The sequence below is a fragment of the Hoplias malabaricus genome, chromosome 1 (assembly GCF_029633855.1).
Source record: "Hoplias malabaricus isolate fHopMal1 chromosome 1, fHopMal1.hap1, whole genome shotgun sequence".
In the NCBI taxonomy this organism is placed as follows: Eukaryota; Metazoa; Chordata; class Actinopteri; order Characiformes; family Erythrinidae; genus Hoplias; species Hoplias malabaricus.
This window is the reverse complement of record NC_089800.1, coordinates 68,626,967-68,645,402: the sequence shown is the minus strand read 5'-3', so window position 1 is coordinate 68,645,402 and position 18,436 is coordinate 68,626,967. Positions and strand designations below refer to the sequence as shown.

The window sequence follows — 18,436 nt, the reverse complement described above, 5'->3', positions numbered from 1 at the left end:
GAATTAAGAAAAGAACTAGCTCAGATTAAGAGCCAGTTAACTTCCATTTTGACACAAAAGTATAAGAAAAGCCAGTGTGAAGTCGGAATCTTCAACAGGAGAGCCACTGACACATCCTAGACCTACAAAACCTGACCATGCACAGAAGAAATATAAAAAACCTCAGGCTAAGAAACATATCAGTGAAAAGCCAAAGCCCTGGTATTGTTTCCGTTGCGGAGAAGATGGACACATCGTGGCTAATTGCGAGGCCGACGCGAATCCTGCTCTTGTTGCTGCCAAGAGAAAAGAGTTAAGAGAGAGACAAAGAGTATGGGAAGATGAACAGAACCCTTTAAACTGAAGGCAGTTTCTGTCATGGGACAGCCAGGAACTGAAGCTCATTCACGTCCCGCTATCAAGAAAGCTGAAAACCCGCATACTCAACGAGCTTCACTAAAATGTGCACAAACAAAACAATCCTGCATTATACCTAAAGGACTGATAGGAACCAAGTGCACAGCTGGAGTAAAAATTGGAGAAACTCAGACAAATTGTCTACTGGATACTGGTTCCCAGGTGACCACAATCTCTCAATCATTCTCCAACCAACACTTACCAACGCATAAGATAGAACTACTTGGTGACTTGTTGGAAGTCGAAGGAGCTAATGGGCAGATGGTACCTTACTTGGGATATGTAGATCTGAGTATCGCCTTTCCCAAAGAATTCGCCGGAGTGATGGTGGAAGTGCCAACACTAGCCTTGGTTGCTCCAGACTTGAGTTCTGAAGCCCAACCCCAAGTCCTCATTGGTACGAACACTTTAGATGTTTTGTATATGACCATCACTGACAAGTTTGTGGAAAGACACTATCCTCATCGGTACAGTTATGAAGCTGTATTAAAAATTCTCAGAGCAAGACATAAACAACAACAACATCTCATTCATGGGTTAGTCAAACTCCACAGTAAGGACCCGCAAGTCATTCCTGCTGGAGAAAATGTGGTTTGGAGGGTTGTATTCTAGTCAACAAACAGACATCAGGAACTTTGGCTGTTTTAGAGCACCCCACCTGTTCCACCTTGCCTGGGGGACTGTTGGTAAAGCCCTGTTTGCTGAGCATCCCTGCTAAGCTACCCCAAAAAGTTCCTGTTGTGTTAAAAAATGAGTCTGGGCATGATATAGTGATGCCCCAGAAATGCATCGTTGCAGAACTTAACGCTGTTCAGGCTTTACTACCCCAGTCATCCAATTCAGCTGAGTATGTACCAGTCAACCCTGGATTGAGTTTTAACTTTGAAGATTCTCCCATTTCTATTGAATGGAAAGAGCGTGTCACTCAGAAGTTGAACAACATGCCTGAAGTCTTTGCACAAAATGACCTGGATTATGGGAGAGCCAATAGAGTCAAACATCACATAACACTCTCTGATGAAACTCCATTCAAGCATCGAGCTCGACCTATTCACCCGCAAGACCTAGAAGCTGTTCGCAACCATCTGCAAGAGCTGCTGCAGGCTGGTATAATCAGATAGTCTGAATCTTCTTTTTCATCTCCCATAGTAGTTGTGCGCAAGAAAAATGGAGATGTGCGCTTATGCATAGACTACAGGAAGCTGAACCTTCAAACAGTTAAAGACGCTTATGCTCTTCCAAACTTAGAGGAGACCTTTTCCAAGCTCACAGGATCAAAATGGTTCTCTGTGTTAGACTTGAAATCAGGGTACTACCAAATTGAAGTTGAAGAAACTGATAAACCCAAGACTGCATTCGTGTGTCCCCTTGGATTTTGGGAATTCAATCATATGCCACAAGGAATCACAAATGCACCAAGCACATTTCAACGCTTGATGGAAAAATGTATGAGTGGCATTAACCTGAGAGAAGTCCTTGTATTCCTTGACGACTTGATTGTTTTCTCCAAGACCTTAGAAGAACACAAAGCAAGGCTACTAAAAGTTTTGAATCGTCTCAAAGATTATGGTTTGAAGCTTTCTCCAACTAAATGTAAGTTTTTTCAAACTTCTGTTCGATACTTGGGTCACATCGTTTCCCAAAATGGAGTTGAGACAGACCCTAACAAAGTAGAAGCCCTAAAAACATGGCCAAGACCCAAAGGGTTAAAAGAACTGAGATCTTTTCTTGGTTTTTCAGGCTACTACAGGCGTTTCATTAAAAATTACTCAAGGATTGTCAAACCACTTACAGACCTAACTGTTGGATACCCACCTTTGAGGAGGGGTAACCAACCCAAGAAAGAACAAAAACAGTATCATGATCCGAAACAGCCGTTTGGTAGTCGCTGGACTCCTGAGTGCGAACAGTCATTCCAGGTCATCATTGAAAACCTCACCTCAGCATCTGTCCTAGGATTTGCGGACCCCCAGCTTCCATATGTTCTCCATACTGATGCCAGTACTACTGGAGTGGGGGCAGCTCTGTACCAAGAGCAAGAAGGCAAAATGAGGGTTATCGCCTATGCAAGTAGAGGGTTGTCAAGAAGTGAATCTAAGTACCCTGCACATAAGCTTGAGTTTTTGGCACACAAATTTAGTGACTATTTGTATGGGAGTCCATTTACTGTTGTGACTGATAGTAACCCATTAACATATATTCTCACTACTGCCAAGATGGATGCCACAAGTTACCGGTGGCTAGCCTCGCTGTCAACTTTCGACTTCAAGCTGAAGTACAGGGCTGGGAAGCAAAATGCAGATGCTGATGGTCTTTCTAGAAGGCCCCATGGTGAACTGACCAATGACGCTGTTTCCCGAAAAGAACAGGAACGAATCTACCAGTTTGCTAATACTCACCTGGAAGATTCAGATGTCTATATGGGCCAAGATGTTGTCAAAGCTGTCTGTGAAAAGCATTTTGTCAAACGTACTTTGGATGAATGTCAGCACGACAATGACACTGTGGCACAGATACATTCTCTAGTTGTTTCTTCAGATTCTATCCCGGATTGTTTCAGCAACGAAGAACAAAGTGGGCTACCTATAATTACACAAATGTCTGAGGAAGAGATTCAGAAACAACAAAAGGCTGATCCATGTTTAAGGGAAGTAATCCACCAGATGGAGACAGGAGAGACAATTCCTCCAATGGTCAGAGAAGAGCTGCCACAAATCACCCATTTCCTGAAGCAGTGGAAAAAGCTAAGATTGCACAACAAGATCTTATATCGTCAGCGCTTGGATGGGGAGAACCCTACTTACCAAATGGTCTTACCTGATTCGTTACGAGCTGTTGTTCTCAAAAGTCTACATGATGACATGGGTCATATGGGAATGGAGTGGACACTTAACCTGGTAAGGTCTAGATTCTATTGGCCAAAGATGTCTGAGGATGTTGAAAGAAAAGTCAAGACCTGTGACAGATGCGTCCGAAGGAAGACACTACCAGAGAAAGCAGCGCCCCTAATGAACATCACTTCGACCAGACCACTTGAACTTTTATGCATGGACTTCCTATCCATAGAGCCCGACCGAAGCAACACCAAGGATTTTCTCGAGATTACAGACCATTTCACGAAGTATGCTGTAGCAATTCCCACACCAAACCAAAAAGCCCAAACTGTTGCAAAATGCCTCTGGGAAAACTTCATAATTCATTATGGCATCCCTGAATGTCTACACAGTGACCAAGGTACAGACTTTGAATCACATGTCATTAAGGAATTATGTCAGATTATGGGAATCCGCAAGTCACGTACTACACCATATCACCCCCGTGGGAATCCAGTCGAACGCTTTAACCGAACTCTGCTAAATCTCCTTGGCGTTCTTAACGAGGAAGACAAGTCAAAGATTTCTTTCAGAAAAAAAAAGGATATATATATATGGTAATAACAGTAATATAAGGTGTATTATTTATATTGAATATCCTGCCTGTTTTTTGTATTTTATTTTATAATATTTTACTTCCCTTTTAATTTAAAGGAGGCTAATCTCCAAATCTCAGAGCAGTGGTGCAGTGTCATCTCTTGCGTGGTGTTGTCCTTGGCTCCGTAGACGATCCTAGGTTTTTCTGATTGGCCAACAGTATTATTTTATAATTCTTGTTAATTAATCCCAGATACTTACCTTTGGTATTTAAATATTGGAATCTAGCTAAGTCACTACTATTTTCTAGCAATTCGCTACACAAAGGAAAGCCCTCGTGTTAAGGAACTTAGAGCAAGACTTTTTGTCAGCACTACTGAACTAAGTTTTTTTTTTTTTTTAATATATAAATAATGTTCATGTGTTTTGTTTGTAAAGTGCACCCAAAAAATTGTTTACTTCTTTGTCAGCATTTAAAATTTCACCATGGCTTATATCCTGGCAGAAGTTTACATTTGAAATGTGGCGAGCAAGGATGTTCTTTATCTTTTTGTACTTACAATGGCTTCAGAAAGCACCTCAACAATATACATAGGTATGCCACAGTTCCCCATGTGGAACCTAGCCAGAATATCACTATTCAAAGTGAAGAGGCAGTGCAAATAGCTTCAACTTCTGTTGCCACTTTGAAAGAGTTTCTTGTTACTTCAGAGAGCTCTGGTATTTCCCAGCTGTCTTCTATGTGTGGTTCAATTGTTGCACATTTGCAAGCGGCAGGTCTCTCTGAAAACACTGTCCAAACAATTGGTAGCTCAATGGAAGAAGTTGTTAGTGATGTTCACAGCCATGCACGAGAGGCAGTTTTCAAAACATTTTCTCCTGAAGAAAATTATTCATTCATTCATTCATTATCTGTAACATGCATAACTTGACATTATGCATGATTTGTTAGAGGGTGTTGTACAGTATGAACTCAAGCTGCTTTTTCTATATTTTATTAAACAGGGTTATGTTTCTGTAAACACTCTGTCTGACAGATTACAGAGCTTTAATTATGGTTACACAGAACGCAAAAAAACCAAGTTGCTTACAATTGGATGACAAGAGCAAACACCTGGGGTTGAATGCTGTCCAGTCATGGTGTGCTCTGCGCAATACTCCACTTATATTTGGAGATGAAAGGGGTAACAGTCAATGGAATCTACTTCTCCTTTTGATAAAGATAGTCAACATAGTGTTCTCCCCAATTGTAACTGATGGAGTGATATGTTACTTGAAACATTTGATCTATGATCACCATAATATGTTTAAATTATTGTATCCTGACAGGAAATTGATTCCAAAACACCACCTGATAATACACTATCCACGGTGTATTAAAAAAATTGGCCCTCTTATACATATATGGTGTAGGCGTTTCGAGGCTAAACACCGTGTTTTCAAAAGGTCTGTAAAAAATTTCAAAAATCTCATAAAATCTTTAGTAAAGCAGCATCAACGTCAATTGGCATTTCAATTTGAGAACTACTGTTTCAAAGAGGTTTGAATTTGGTCCTACAAGAACATAAACAGTCTCTAGCTTGGAGGGTGGCTAAGTACTTGGACAGACATTACATTTGGAGACATGTTCTGATGTTTCAACTACTAACTGGGTCAGAATTTATGGTACCGAGTATGAAGTTGGTTTGTTTATTTGTACTGGATCCTATGATCTTCCAGAGTTTAAAAAAATCTGTAGTATAATAATACATGAAGAGCATGCTTTCATACTAGCTGGTTGTGTTGACACACTGTACTTTGATGAGCACTTTAATGGATACTGTATTGAGGAGAGAGATGATGGATATTCTGTTATCTGTATAGACCAGCTTACTTATTTCAGACCCTTTGATAAGCAGTACTCAAATGAGAAAGGTAACAGAGCTCACAGAGTGCCATATTGTTTTATTTTGAAAACTTGATTGAATGTGTTTTGAACATTTTATTAAAAGTGGTGCACATGTTCAGGAATAAATAAAAAAGAAAAAAGTGACTGTAGTGTTCAGTAGTATTTCATTCTATTTTTCAAGCTAAACTAAATTAATTGCACACTCTTAAAGCTGCAGTAGGCAAATCCGTGTGAATATGTAGGTAACTCCTGTAGAGTAAATAGTGACACCCTAAAAGAGTCAGTTTATTACACTGCACTCTGGTGTTGAGAAAATTTAACACTGAGTAGTGTTGAATAGTATTACATTTTAATTCTCCAGAGAGTCAGAATTAACTATATTGCAGTGTTAAAATTCCAACACTTTGAAAAGTGTTAAAATAACACCCCTGAGAGTGGACCCATATAGACACTTTAAAGTGTTGAAATTAACTCTCATGGAGTTATTTTGTGTCTGTGGATTTTGCTGTGTATTCAGAAAGGTTTGTGCACAACAATCCAAAAGATACTTGTAAATGTCTCTTTTTTTCCCAAGATATAAATGTAAAGGCCACTCTCTAATTCCTTTTTCATGTAAAGGTGTCACTGTGTGTATGAAAAAGTGCCTGATCTGCAGGACTCCTGTAAGATTTCAGAACTTCACAACAGGATTTCAAAATTTCAACAGTAGAATTCTTTTGACTATCCGTTTCTGTTCAATGATGACATCAGCCCTCAAGGTAAAAAAATGTTTTGTGTCCTTTTGCATTTTCAACTTTTGCCAAATATCAGTTTTAATCAAAGTTTCCTATATAATAGTCAAACAGAGCTATCAGACGTTTTTTGTCTATGATGGAGGACCTCCTAAATATGAAGATACATCACAACATGCTGAAAAAAGCTTTTTGGGAAATGACTATTTATCACTATGAATCAGAGGCGATTGCTCTAAGACGGCAAGGGAAGCTCAGCTTCCCCTAAAATGTCAAAAAATAAGTGATCAAATATATACTGTTGTGTGTACATGTCATTGAATAAATATGCACTACAACACGCTCAACTTTTGTTCAGAATCAGCTTCATATCACTGGTAAAGACAGTGCTTTAAACAGTCCACAGAGTTCAATAGCGAAGCAATGAGGTACAGCGAAACGAGACGAGTCATTGGATAAAAGCTGGGCTTTGTCCCGCCCATCGAACGCTCAGCGTCTCTGGGGGTCTATGGGGCAGTGGGCTGGCCTCGACTGGCCCGGACGCTCAGCTTCTGCATGATGATTGGATGATCTGGCTTCTATTTCTGGTGGGGTTTTTTTGTAGCTGCTTGTTATTGGAGACTGACTTCTATCACTCTTTCTGACTTCTATCGCAGTTTCTGTCCAGCGGGTGCTGCTGAGCCCCTCCACCATCACAAAGCACTCACAGACGGACACACTTCACATGGGCCAAGGCCATTTAAGCAGCCTAGCTCTGCTGGCCATTGAGTGGACACTAGTCAAGTCCCTGGAAAAAAGCCTTGTCGGTACGACAGGGTCACAGATCATTTTCTTGAAAAGGAACAGAGGGTAGAACTTATGTATAAATAAGCCAACACATTTTATGATGTAGGCCGAAATTGAGCTTCCCCTCCTTGAAAGACCAGCATCCGCCACTGCTATGAATACTCTTGTGTACGCTGTGGCCATGAACCACCTGTTTTAATTGCTGATGCCAATTGGAAAGTGGCCTTTGGCTTGCCTAGTAAGCCATTTTTACATTACTTTGTAAGGGAAAAGGGGACATATTGTTTTTTTGTTAAATATATTTGAACAAGATGAATAATATTTCTATTCAAGTAATTTGAACATCTCTGCTACAAATGATAATGTAAACTTTGTTTCCAGCATCTACAGTTTCTGAACAGTTTACCTGACATCTAAAGACCATTTTGGCATCTGTAGATTTGTGTGACGTTTGTGTCTGGGGACTAAAACTTTGCTGTGGGAGTTGCAATGCCTCCCCTTGACAATCTGTGCCCATGTATCCCCCAGATATATTATAAAAGATGGTGGTGATGATTTTGATCATTTTTTGGGATGTCCAATATTATATTAATTAATTGCATTTTAGTTTGTTAGTTCATGCGCTGCTATTTTATTTTTACATTAATGTGTTGTCTTTCTTTTCAGTCAGTTCACATTATTTTTTCTCTCCAAGAGACCATGCACTGACAATATTCAACTAAATGACCGTAAATGTTGATGAGAAATGGTCATCACTGGAAAAGAAACTCATTGCTACAGGTTTTTGTTATGGTAAGTTTGTTACATAATACTGTTTTCTTACTGTATTGCTTATTAATTCACATTCACAGGAACACACACACACACATTCACTCACACACTCATACCTACGGACACTTTTGAGTCACCAATCTACATACCGTTTGTTTTTGAAGCGTGGGAGGAAACCGGATCACCCGGAGGAAACCCACGCAGACACGGGGAGAACACACCACACTTCTCACAGACAGTCACCCAGAGGAAACCCACGCAGACACAGGGAGAACACACCACACTCCTCACAGCCAGTCACCCAGAGGAAACCCATGCAGACACAGGGAGAACACACCACACTCCTCACAGACAGTCACCCGGTGTGGGACTCGAACCCACAATCTCCAGGACCCTGGAGCTGTGTGACTGCGACACTACTTGTTGTGTCACCATGCTGCTCTAGTTGTCTTTACACAATAATATCAGAATTACAAGAAATTCTACAGAAAAAACTAACACTTAATTAAATTCCATTCTGTTCCAACCTCAGACACAAGAGCGAGAAATCCTTTCTCCAGTGATCTCTCCTATTCTGCATTTGCCCAATGGATTGGAGTGGCATGCCGTGCTGGGCCTGTCTTGCCCAAAACTGAGGTCCTGAAAGGATTTGCAGAGCGCTCAAATTATGTTTCACTTTCTACTACATCTCAAGGCTTTAGCCAAAACACTTAAGGTTAATTTGCCCTGGATTAAAGTTCTAAAAGAAGGAGGACCAGTCCAGAGAAAGAACAATGTAACCGGAGAAAAGTTTAACAAACCTCATCCGATTAAAGGAACTTCAAATAGATTTTTTGTATGACCATTTCCACCAGCAAAACCAAAAACAGACAAAGGAAAAGCCTTTATCTAGTACCACAGCTGTCTGGCTACATTAACACATCCATGTTGCTGCTTTCTTTGTCAGATGAAAGACACTCATTTCATGTTTGCTCTACGGTTGGTGTTCCATATGCACAACAATAAAGTAAACATGGAATTTATGGACAAAATACAGAGGCACACACATGAGAAAGCTCAAGTTGGATTGGATGGCAGACTGTCACTCTTTGGTGCAGCTGGAAGACCAATTAACACTAATTAGGTCAATTGACAACATGATTGGGTATAAAAAGAGCTTCTCAGAGTGTCGGTGTTGCTCTGAAGCCAGGATGGTTAGAGTATCACCAATGCTGCCATTGTTGTGCAGAAAGATAGTGCAGCAATACCAGAATGGTGTTACCCAGCGTAACATAGCAAAAACCTTTAAGTTATCATCATCAACCGTGCATAATATCATCAAAAGGTTCAGAGAATCTGGAACAATTCTCTGTGAAATGCTCATGATCTCCAGGCCCTTAAATGTCACTGCACCTCAAACAGGAATGCCACTGTCAAGGAAATAACAGAATGGGCTCAGAAATACTTCCAGAAAGCATTGTCAGTTAACACAATCCACCGTGCCATCCGCCGTTGCCAGCTGAAACTCTACAGTGCAAAGAGGAAGCCTTTTCTAAGCAAGCGCCACAAGCTCAGACGTTTGCACTGGGCCAGGGGTCTTTTAAAATGGAGTGTGGCAAAATGGAAGACTCTTCTGTGGTCAGATGTGTCACAATTTGAAGTTCTTTATGGAACACTGGGATGCCATGTCATCCGGACCAAAGAGGACAAGGATAACCCAAGTTGTTATCAACGCTCCGTTCAGAAGCCTGCATCACTGATGGTATGGGGTTGCATTAGTGCTTGTGGCATGGGCAGCTTGCATGTCTGGAAAGGCACCATTAATGCAGAGAACTATGTTCAGGTTCTAGAACAACATATGCTCCCATCTAGACGTCATCTCTTTCAGTGAAGACAATCACAACATCATGGCTACGTAGGAGAAGGATCCGGGTACTGACATGGCCAGCCTGCAGTCCAGATCTTTCACCTATAGAGAACATTTGGTGCATCATAAAGAGGAAGGGGCAACAAAGAAGGCCCAAGACGATTGAACACTTAGAGGCCTGTATTAGACATGAATGCGAGAGCATTCCTATTTCTAAACTTGAGAAACTGGTCTCCTCTGTCCCCAGACGTCTGTTGAGTGTTGTAAGAAGGGGGGATGCCACACAGTGGTAACATTCTCTCAGTTTAAACTTTTGATCTGTGATTTGTGTTCTATTCTGAATAAAATATTAGATGTTGGCACCTCCACATCATTGCATTCAGTTTTTGTTCACAATTTGTTTAGTGTCCCAACTTTTTTGGAATCCGGTTTGTATATTTGAGACTGTTACACGGCTACACTCAGTAACATGAAGGGTTCAAAAACCTATCTGCATGTGTGAGTAATTCACATTTTTTTGCTCCAGTCATGCATTTCGTCAAACATGGAACCTGGCTGACTGGACAGTCTGTTATCCATCCCAGTGGCTACAGAGCTCCAGGGAGACCAACAACTGTGGAGTTTTCGTTTTTACTGTAAGTGAAAGGAACTGCAGACACAGAAGAACCTGAGTAAGTGCATGCTTGTGCATTCTGTTTTTATTTACCAACTCAACTGATCTTGTGGACTTCCTGTGCTGTGGCTCCAGTCACCTGACTGCAAGTATCAACTGAAACCCATTCTAAAGGTGTTAAGTACCACTACTGATTCAATTAGGGAAACAATCAGCTCGAGGGAGTTTCAGCTGTGACCACTCCCTCAGGCCTTTTGTTCTCTACCAAACTGTCAGTGGGCAGTCTCAGCTGGGACAATCAATCACCAACACAGGACAGCTGTGTGAGATCTCCATTACAAAAAAGAATGATCCCTCTGAAGCGTCAGCCTTCGTGTTCAGCCTTTCTGGTGTGAAGACATTCTGGGGTAAAGACATAACGTGTCTCCCAATCATGTCCCCCAAGCGAGGCCACCAAACAAACAAACAAAGCCTAATTTTCCTCTTTCCACAATGTGTCCCTACCCCATCTCTCCTCTCTCTGGAACTCGCAGGCGCTTCTACTTCCACAGACGGAAACGAAACCTTGATAACCTTCGCTATATCTCACTCTATTCTCTATATCACACATCCACACCCATAACCAATTCCTTCTCAATAGGTCTATGGAACTGTCAGTCTGCAGTAAACAAAGCAGACTTCATCTCCGCCTATGCAAACCATCTTTCACTAGACATCCTAGCCCTCACTGAGACTTGGATCAAAACAGCGCTACCCCCACTGCTCCCTCCATCAACTACAGATTCTCCCATACCCCACGGCCTGGTAAACGAGGTGGTGGTACAGGGCTGTTGATTTCCAACACATGGAAATATACCCAGTTCAAATCATCAGTCTCGTACAGCTCCTTCGAATTCCATGCCATCCTGATGACTGCTCCAGTAAAAATGTATGTGGTCGTTGTATACCGTCCCCCAGGGCAACTGGGTGATTTCCTAGAAGAACTAGACACCCTGCTTTCATCCATCCCTGAACATGACTGTCCCATGCTCATTCTCGGTGACATGAACATCCACCTTGACACTCTGGCTGCTGCCGACTTCTTCTCTCTGACCCACTCCTTTGAGCTACAGCAGGTATGCACCCCCTCAACTCACAAAGTAGGTAATGCACTTGATCTCATTCTCACCAAACACTGCCTAATTAACTCTGTAAATGTTACTCCTCTACATCTCTCTGACCATTACTTTATTCAGCTCAATTCTTGTCTCCCTCAGCAACCCACTGTGTCCGCTCCCTCTGTCCCCTTCCGGCGCAATCTCCGCAACCTATCTCCCACCCACTTCTCTGCCCTTGTGACTTCTGCTCTCCCACCCCCCAGCACCTTCTCATCTCTTGAGGTCAATGACGCCACAGAGTCACTCTGCACAACACTGAGCTCCTGCTTAGATCGCCTGTGCCCTCTGACTACCAGACCCGCAAGACCCATGCAGCCCCACCCGTGGCTTACTGACTCCCTTCGATCAATGCGCACTAACCTCAGAGCTGCTGAGAGGAGATGGCGAAAAACAAAAGACCCATCACACCTGACACAACTACAATCCCTGCTCTCAGCCTTCTCAACAAATGTCACCTCTGCAAAAAAGAAATTCTACCAAGACAAAATCAACAACGCTACTGACACCTGGAATCTGTTTTCAACCTTCAACTGAACCCTCCACCTCCACCCCCTGCAACCAACCTCACCGCTGACGCATTTGCTGACTTCTTCACCAGCAAAGTTGCTGCAATCAGCAGCCGGTTCTCGGACCCTTCTACACAGCCTCCGGCTCCCCCTTCGAATCCTCCTAAACCTACTGCTTCCTTCCTTTCTTTCACTCCTCTCACAGAAGACGAGGTATCAAATCTTCTTAGAGGTGGCCGTCCTACATCCTGTCCACTGGATCCCATTCCTACCACCCTACTGCAAACCATAGCCCCGTCCATTGTGTCCGCAGCCACTCATGTAATCAATTCTTCACTAACCTCTGGAACATTTCCAAACACCTTCAAGAAAGCTCAAGTAAGACCTCTACTCAAAAAGCCCTCTCTTGCTCCTTCTATAGTAGAGAACTACCGACCAGTCTCTCTCCACCCCTTCCTGTCTAAAATCATTGAAAGAGCTGTCTTTAAGCAGGCAACAAAATTCCTCTCCCAACATAACCTTCTTGACTCTAACCAATCCGGCTTCAAAAGCGGCCACTCGACGGAAACTGCACTTCTGTCAGTAATGGAAGCTCTTAAAGATGCCAAAGCAACAGGTCAGTCCTCAGTTCTCATTTTGCTCGACCTATCAGCAGCATTTGATACGGTCAACCACCACATCTTACTAAACAAACTCACTGACATGGGCTTCAAAAACAATGCACTCTCCTGGTTTGAGTCTTATCTCACTGGACGATCCTTCAGTGTGTCATGGCTTGGACAAGCATCAGCGCGACACCACCTCACCACAGGTGTGCCCCAAGGCTCAGTGCTGGGACCCCTCCTCTTTGCCTTGTACACCACCTCTCTAAGCCCAATCATACATTCACACGGCTTCTCCTATCACTGCTATGCAGATAACACACAGCTCTATTTATCCTTTCCTCCAGGAGACACTTCAGTGGCAACTCGAATATCTGACTGTCTTTCTGATATATCTACATGGATGAAGGAACATCACCTCCAATTTAATTTATCCAAAACTGAACTACTGGTCCTCCCAGCCAAGCAAGCTATTCTCCACAACATCAGCATCAAGCTAGAGTCCCTATCGGTGGCTCCCACCAAGGTTGTAAGAAACCTAGGTGTCATGGTTGATGAACAGCTGACCTTCGCAGATCACGTTACCGCTGTAGCTCGATCGTGCCGCTTCTCCCTATTCAACATAAGGAAGATTAGGCCATATCTAACTCAACATACAACACAGCTCCTTATCCAGACGTTAGTAATCTACCATCTAGACTATTGCAACGCCCTCCTGACAGGTCTTCCGGCCTGTGCTGTGAGACCGCTACAGATGATCCAGAATGCTGCAGCACACCTGGTCTTCAACCAACCAAAAAGAGCACGTCACGCCCCTATTAGTTGAGCTGCATTGGCTACCCTTAGCTGCTCGCATCAAATTTAAATCACTAATGATGGCCTTCAGAATATTCACTGGTTCTGCTCCCATCTACCTCAATAGACTCTTAAAACCATACGTTAGCGCCCGCCCTCTCCGTTCCTCAAAGGAGTGCCAACTAACACGACCAACCCCCCGTACAGGTCAGTTGAGGCTATTCTCATCTCTGGTACCACGCTGGTGGAACGAGCTTCCAAGCACTATCAGAGCAACAGAAACCCTCTCTGCATTGAAGAAATCATTGAAAACCCAGCCCTTCCGAGAGTCTTTTGCACTGAATGTCTTTCTTTAATGCACTTATTTACTTCCTGGCATATTGCACTTAATGTAAGGTATTTTGTATAATTTGTGCTGTAGTTCGAATGTTAGATCCTCTTTTGTAAGTCGCTTTGGATAAAAGCGTCTGCCAAATGCATAAATGTAAATGTAAATGTTCTTAAGAAGGTATTCTACGAGTGTTTATAATTTTTACATGATTGTAAAATTGGGCCATAAGCAGTCATAAACCTATTTAAACTGCAAATATCTGGTATTGCTTAACACACGTGACATGGATAGAATGCATGATTTACAGATGGCAGAGATGGAGTTGAAGAGTTGCAGCTTGGCCACAGAGGTCGTAGGGAGGTCTCAAATGGAGCATATGCGAAAATATCACACAGCAGCCCTAGCTGAAGGTGTCCAGATAGAGGTTAGTTGTCCAATGTGTAGTTCACTTGTTTCATACTAGCAGTCATATTACTGAAACAATTAAATTTTTCTTTGCAGGATTCCATGAGATTTCCTAGTAAAACTGTGCATGGCTGGTGCCTTGCAAGTATGTTATCAGAGTGTTCAGGAAAAGGGGTATGCCTTTTCTTTATTTTTCTAAACTGATATTTTTCTGTTATTGAAGGCATACCATACTAGTTACACAGCTGTGTGTATCATTTCACTTAAATAGGTCACTATACACAAAGGTAGTACAGGTGCTTTGGGTTCAGTGTGACCTATGTTTGGGATGGCTGCACATGGACTGCGCTGGTGTGTCTGAGACAGACGTCAAAAAAGGGAAATTCAGATGTGGCTGTGACTTACCACAGCCCTAAACATTTGACAGGTGACGTTATAAGTGATGTAGCACTTTACAATGTAATACGAAGATCCTATCACAACACAACCTTATTAGTTGTACATACATTACACCATTGGAAAGAGGCCAGTTCCAGCTTTGCTATGACCTTAAGCCAGAAAAAAAACAGGGTTTTCTACTCTAAAGAATTATTTTACTAAACAAACAATTTAATCATTTATACCAAGCAGTTAGAATGTACTAATCATTCAAATTTGGCCATGGAAGTTCAGATGGAAATTCAAAGAAATACACAGACACATTGATGTGCCACATGTACCTGTTTTCTTTGCAGTAAAATCAAAGCACTGAATCAGGGAGTTGATGGTCTGATCTCAGATACAGAAATGAAGGTGAATAAAGGTTTTCTTTTAAAGTCAAAAAACATATTTTTGATTCCAGTGTTAGTGTGTATTATATCTGTTGTTGTTTCTTCATCCATAGGCTCTGCAGACAAAGGAAAAAAGTCAAGTCGTTTCTACCTCTGGAAGCATCCAGAAGTGTCACTGAAATTAAAGCAGTGTTTGAAACCTAAGCAATGCCGTTTTAGTGATGACAATGTGATTATAAAGCCCATTTAGCTTCATACGCCATTTTAATATCACATTGTGGTAAAGAAAGGGTTATCTGCAGCTCATGTTATTTCTCATATATAGCTTGTCAAACAGACAAGCAGACAAGATAAGAACAGCAGTCAACCATGAGAACAACCTTGAAAGTTTAGATTACATCTTTGATGTGATGCTCCCTGAAGTATGTTTTCTTATTCCATATACTACTACTTCCAGTTATATATTGGCTTTTCATGCTCTTCCTCTTTTAGCTTAAACTGTCTGTCTCAAGCATAATTTTCCAATTATATTTTCACAAAATGTCTAAAATAGAGTCCTTCAGTATTCACAGACACCAAAGCTGTCTCGTGTTGTTCAGATTTCACATCCATATAGAACCACAGAAAAAGCCATAGTACGGACAATTCTAATCTTTGATTGTACAGATGAATTATTACATTTAAAAGCATTTATTGACTGTTGGGTTTTTTGTTGTTATTATTAGTAACCCAACATCCTGTGTCTAAACGTCATTTTAATATGTAACATAACTATGACAGAACATTCAATCCAATCCTAGATAAGAAAAAAGATGCAGACTCCAAATTAGTTGAAGAGAATAGCTGGTACCTTGTATATTGCAGGTTAGATGTAACATACAAGAAGGAAACCCTCCAGAGAACCTGTGAGGGGTTTTACAGTTTTAATCTTTTATACACTTTTATAAAGTCATTTACACAATTATTTTTAATTTCACTCCAGTCTTTGAAGTTGCCACCCTTACATCCAATTTAAGGGCCTAACATCAGAATTACTACCATTATCTCCAAACTTAGAACTTCTGTTTATTTAAAATAAGGCGACATCATTCAATGCTGATAAAATCTTGACTTTGTGTCACCCATGCCTAATCTTACAGTGGCTTCCAAGGAGCACTACACGTTACAAATTGCTTAATGAAATACAGAATAACATATTCAGCTCAATATGTTAACCCATGCATGCCTGGACAGTATTTTATGACTTCTGGAACCATTTTACATTGATTTAAAGCCTGGATTACTGTACCTTCTTGTTTTATCAGTAGATTGATATTACTATGAGGTAACTCTTACTTTTCTTCTCTTTATCAAGGTGACTCTTGCCACCTTCATGAAACATTTGAACATTTGCTGATATGCTGGAGAAGTGTTGATGGCTTCTGGTCAAGTTCTATTACTTTAAAGTTTTCATTCATTCATTTTCAGGGTCACGGCGGATCTGGAGCCTACCTGGAATCATTGGGCACAAGGCGGGAACACAGCCTGGAGGAGGCGCCTTTCCTTCACAGGGCGGAGCGCACACACACACACACACACATTGACTCACACCTATGGACACTTTTGAGCCGCCAATCCACATATCAACGTGTGTTTTTGGACCATGGGAGGAAACCGGAGCACCTGGAGGAAACCCATGTGGATGCAGGGAGAACATACCTCCTCACAGACAGTCGCCCGGAATGGAACTCGAACCCACAACCTCCAAGTCTCCAGACTTTATAAAACTTTAATGTTTTAAAGTTTTGATACCTCATTGTTACTATTTTTATTTTTATAGCTGCTGTTTTACTGTTGGTTTTTATTCAATTAAATAAAATGATTTGTAATATGAACACCATTGTTATTATCATTGTTATTTAAAAATGTATTTTAACTGATTTTTAACCAGGCAATGAATTCTTATTTAGAGTGGTGGCCTAACAAGCAGCAGGGGAAGCATGAGTTTTAGAAATTTTGAATTTTTACAGAACTGCAATGGTTAAATAAACACATGGACTTTATTGTAAAGGAGAAAAAGGGAACTGGACTAACAAGTCTACTTTAATATATAATATTTATTACATACTGGTGTTGGTAAAATTGTACATGATGGTAGACTGCAGCATATTACTGACACAGCTGCCCTCCTAAAATGAAAACTCAAGATAAAGCCAAGTTAATACCAAGTTGTAATGTTATACAGAAAATACCATATTTCATTTTGTAAGGATCATTTCTATATGGGGTTTTATGCCACTCCCGATTCATAGAATCCAGTTCTTAATGGTACAATGTTATACAAATGTTTAAATAGCCTCAGACAAATTCCATGTATTAATAATTTAAAAGAGCTTTGAAAAACAACACCACCATTACAAAACATTATATATATATATATATATATATATATATATATATATATACCATAAGACTGACAAAAAAATATTTAGGGGAAATCTGGATTATATATATCAGTAGAATTGGATGTCAGCACATATTATGAGCCTTCATAATACATTGTCTTGGTTGAAACGTCAGCTTTCAAGAATCTGACATGCAGTGTTGTACAATGCTATTAGAGCTTCACGTGCCATAAAGACATTTTAATTAATCTACTAGTCCAGTAGTAATGATGCTTGGCAGCATTGTTGTATGTCGACGTCTTGAAAGTAGTGATTTTGAGGAGCGTCCTATACCCCTAACTGGGAAGAACTTGTAGTTCAATTGTCCATGAACACAGTGACAGTGGACTGTGTGCGAATAAGGGATGCTATGTTTGTAGCATGTCACTTGTCTGGTCCATTTTCAAGGCTAGTAGCATACGTGTGCTAGTTAAATATATAGCTATTTTAAACATCCATATGGTAGCTAAACTTAGTCTACTGGCAGATGTTCAACAATGAATGCCAATGTCACAAAACAGATGTCAATGTCATTGGTAATTGCGCAAAACAGAGGCATATGCCACTGTCAAAAAAAAATTAATACATTTTAAACAATTCGATGCCACTGATATATACCACTGTCACCAAAAACTTGCTGATGCCTTTTCATGTAATTACTGCCTCTCGTTTCACAAGTAATCCAACTATCTGCACACGGATTTCCAGCCGTCCGCACTCGACCGCTTTCAGGAAAAACCAAACCGAGCACACTGTTTACTCTGGCTTACACCGGGAGCAAGCCGGCCTTTAAAACTCCACATTTTAAACAATTATAAACATGCAAGATTGCTTCAGAATTTGTTTTTAAAACACTTACAGTCGCAGGAGAGGTGCTGCAGCGGTGTAAAGCTCCTAGAACTTGTTTAAGGCTAACGAAATATTCCGGAAATCCTAGCGCCCAGGAAATGGAACGTTTTTTACGTAACGACGCCCAGACAATGAGGGTTTTTTTTGCGTTATGCCT

The 18,436-nt window shown here is 41.1% G+C and overlaps 1 pseudogene; it reads left to right on the top strand.

The window, feature by feature from the left end:
• Positions 1-657: 657 nt before the first annotated feature.
• On the top strand, positions 658-13,857 carry LOC136674679 (uncharacterized; annotated as a pseudogene).
• The last annotated feature ends 4,579 nt before the right edge of the window (positions 13,858-18,436 follow it).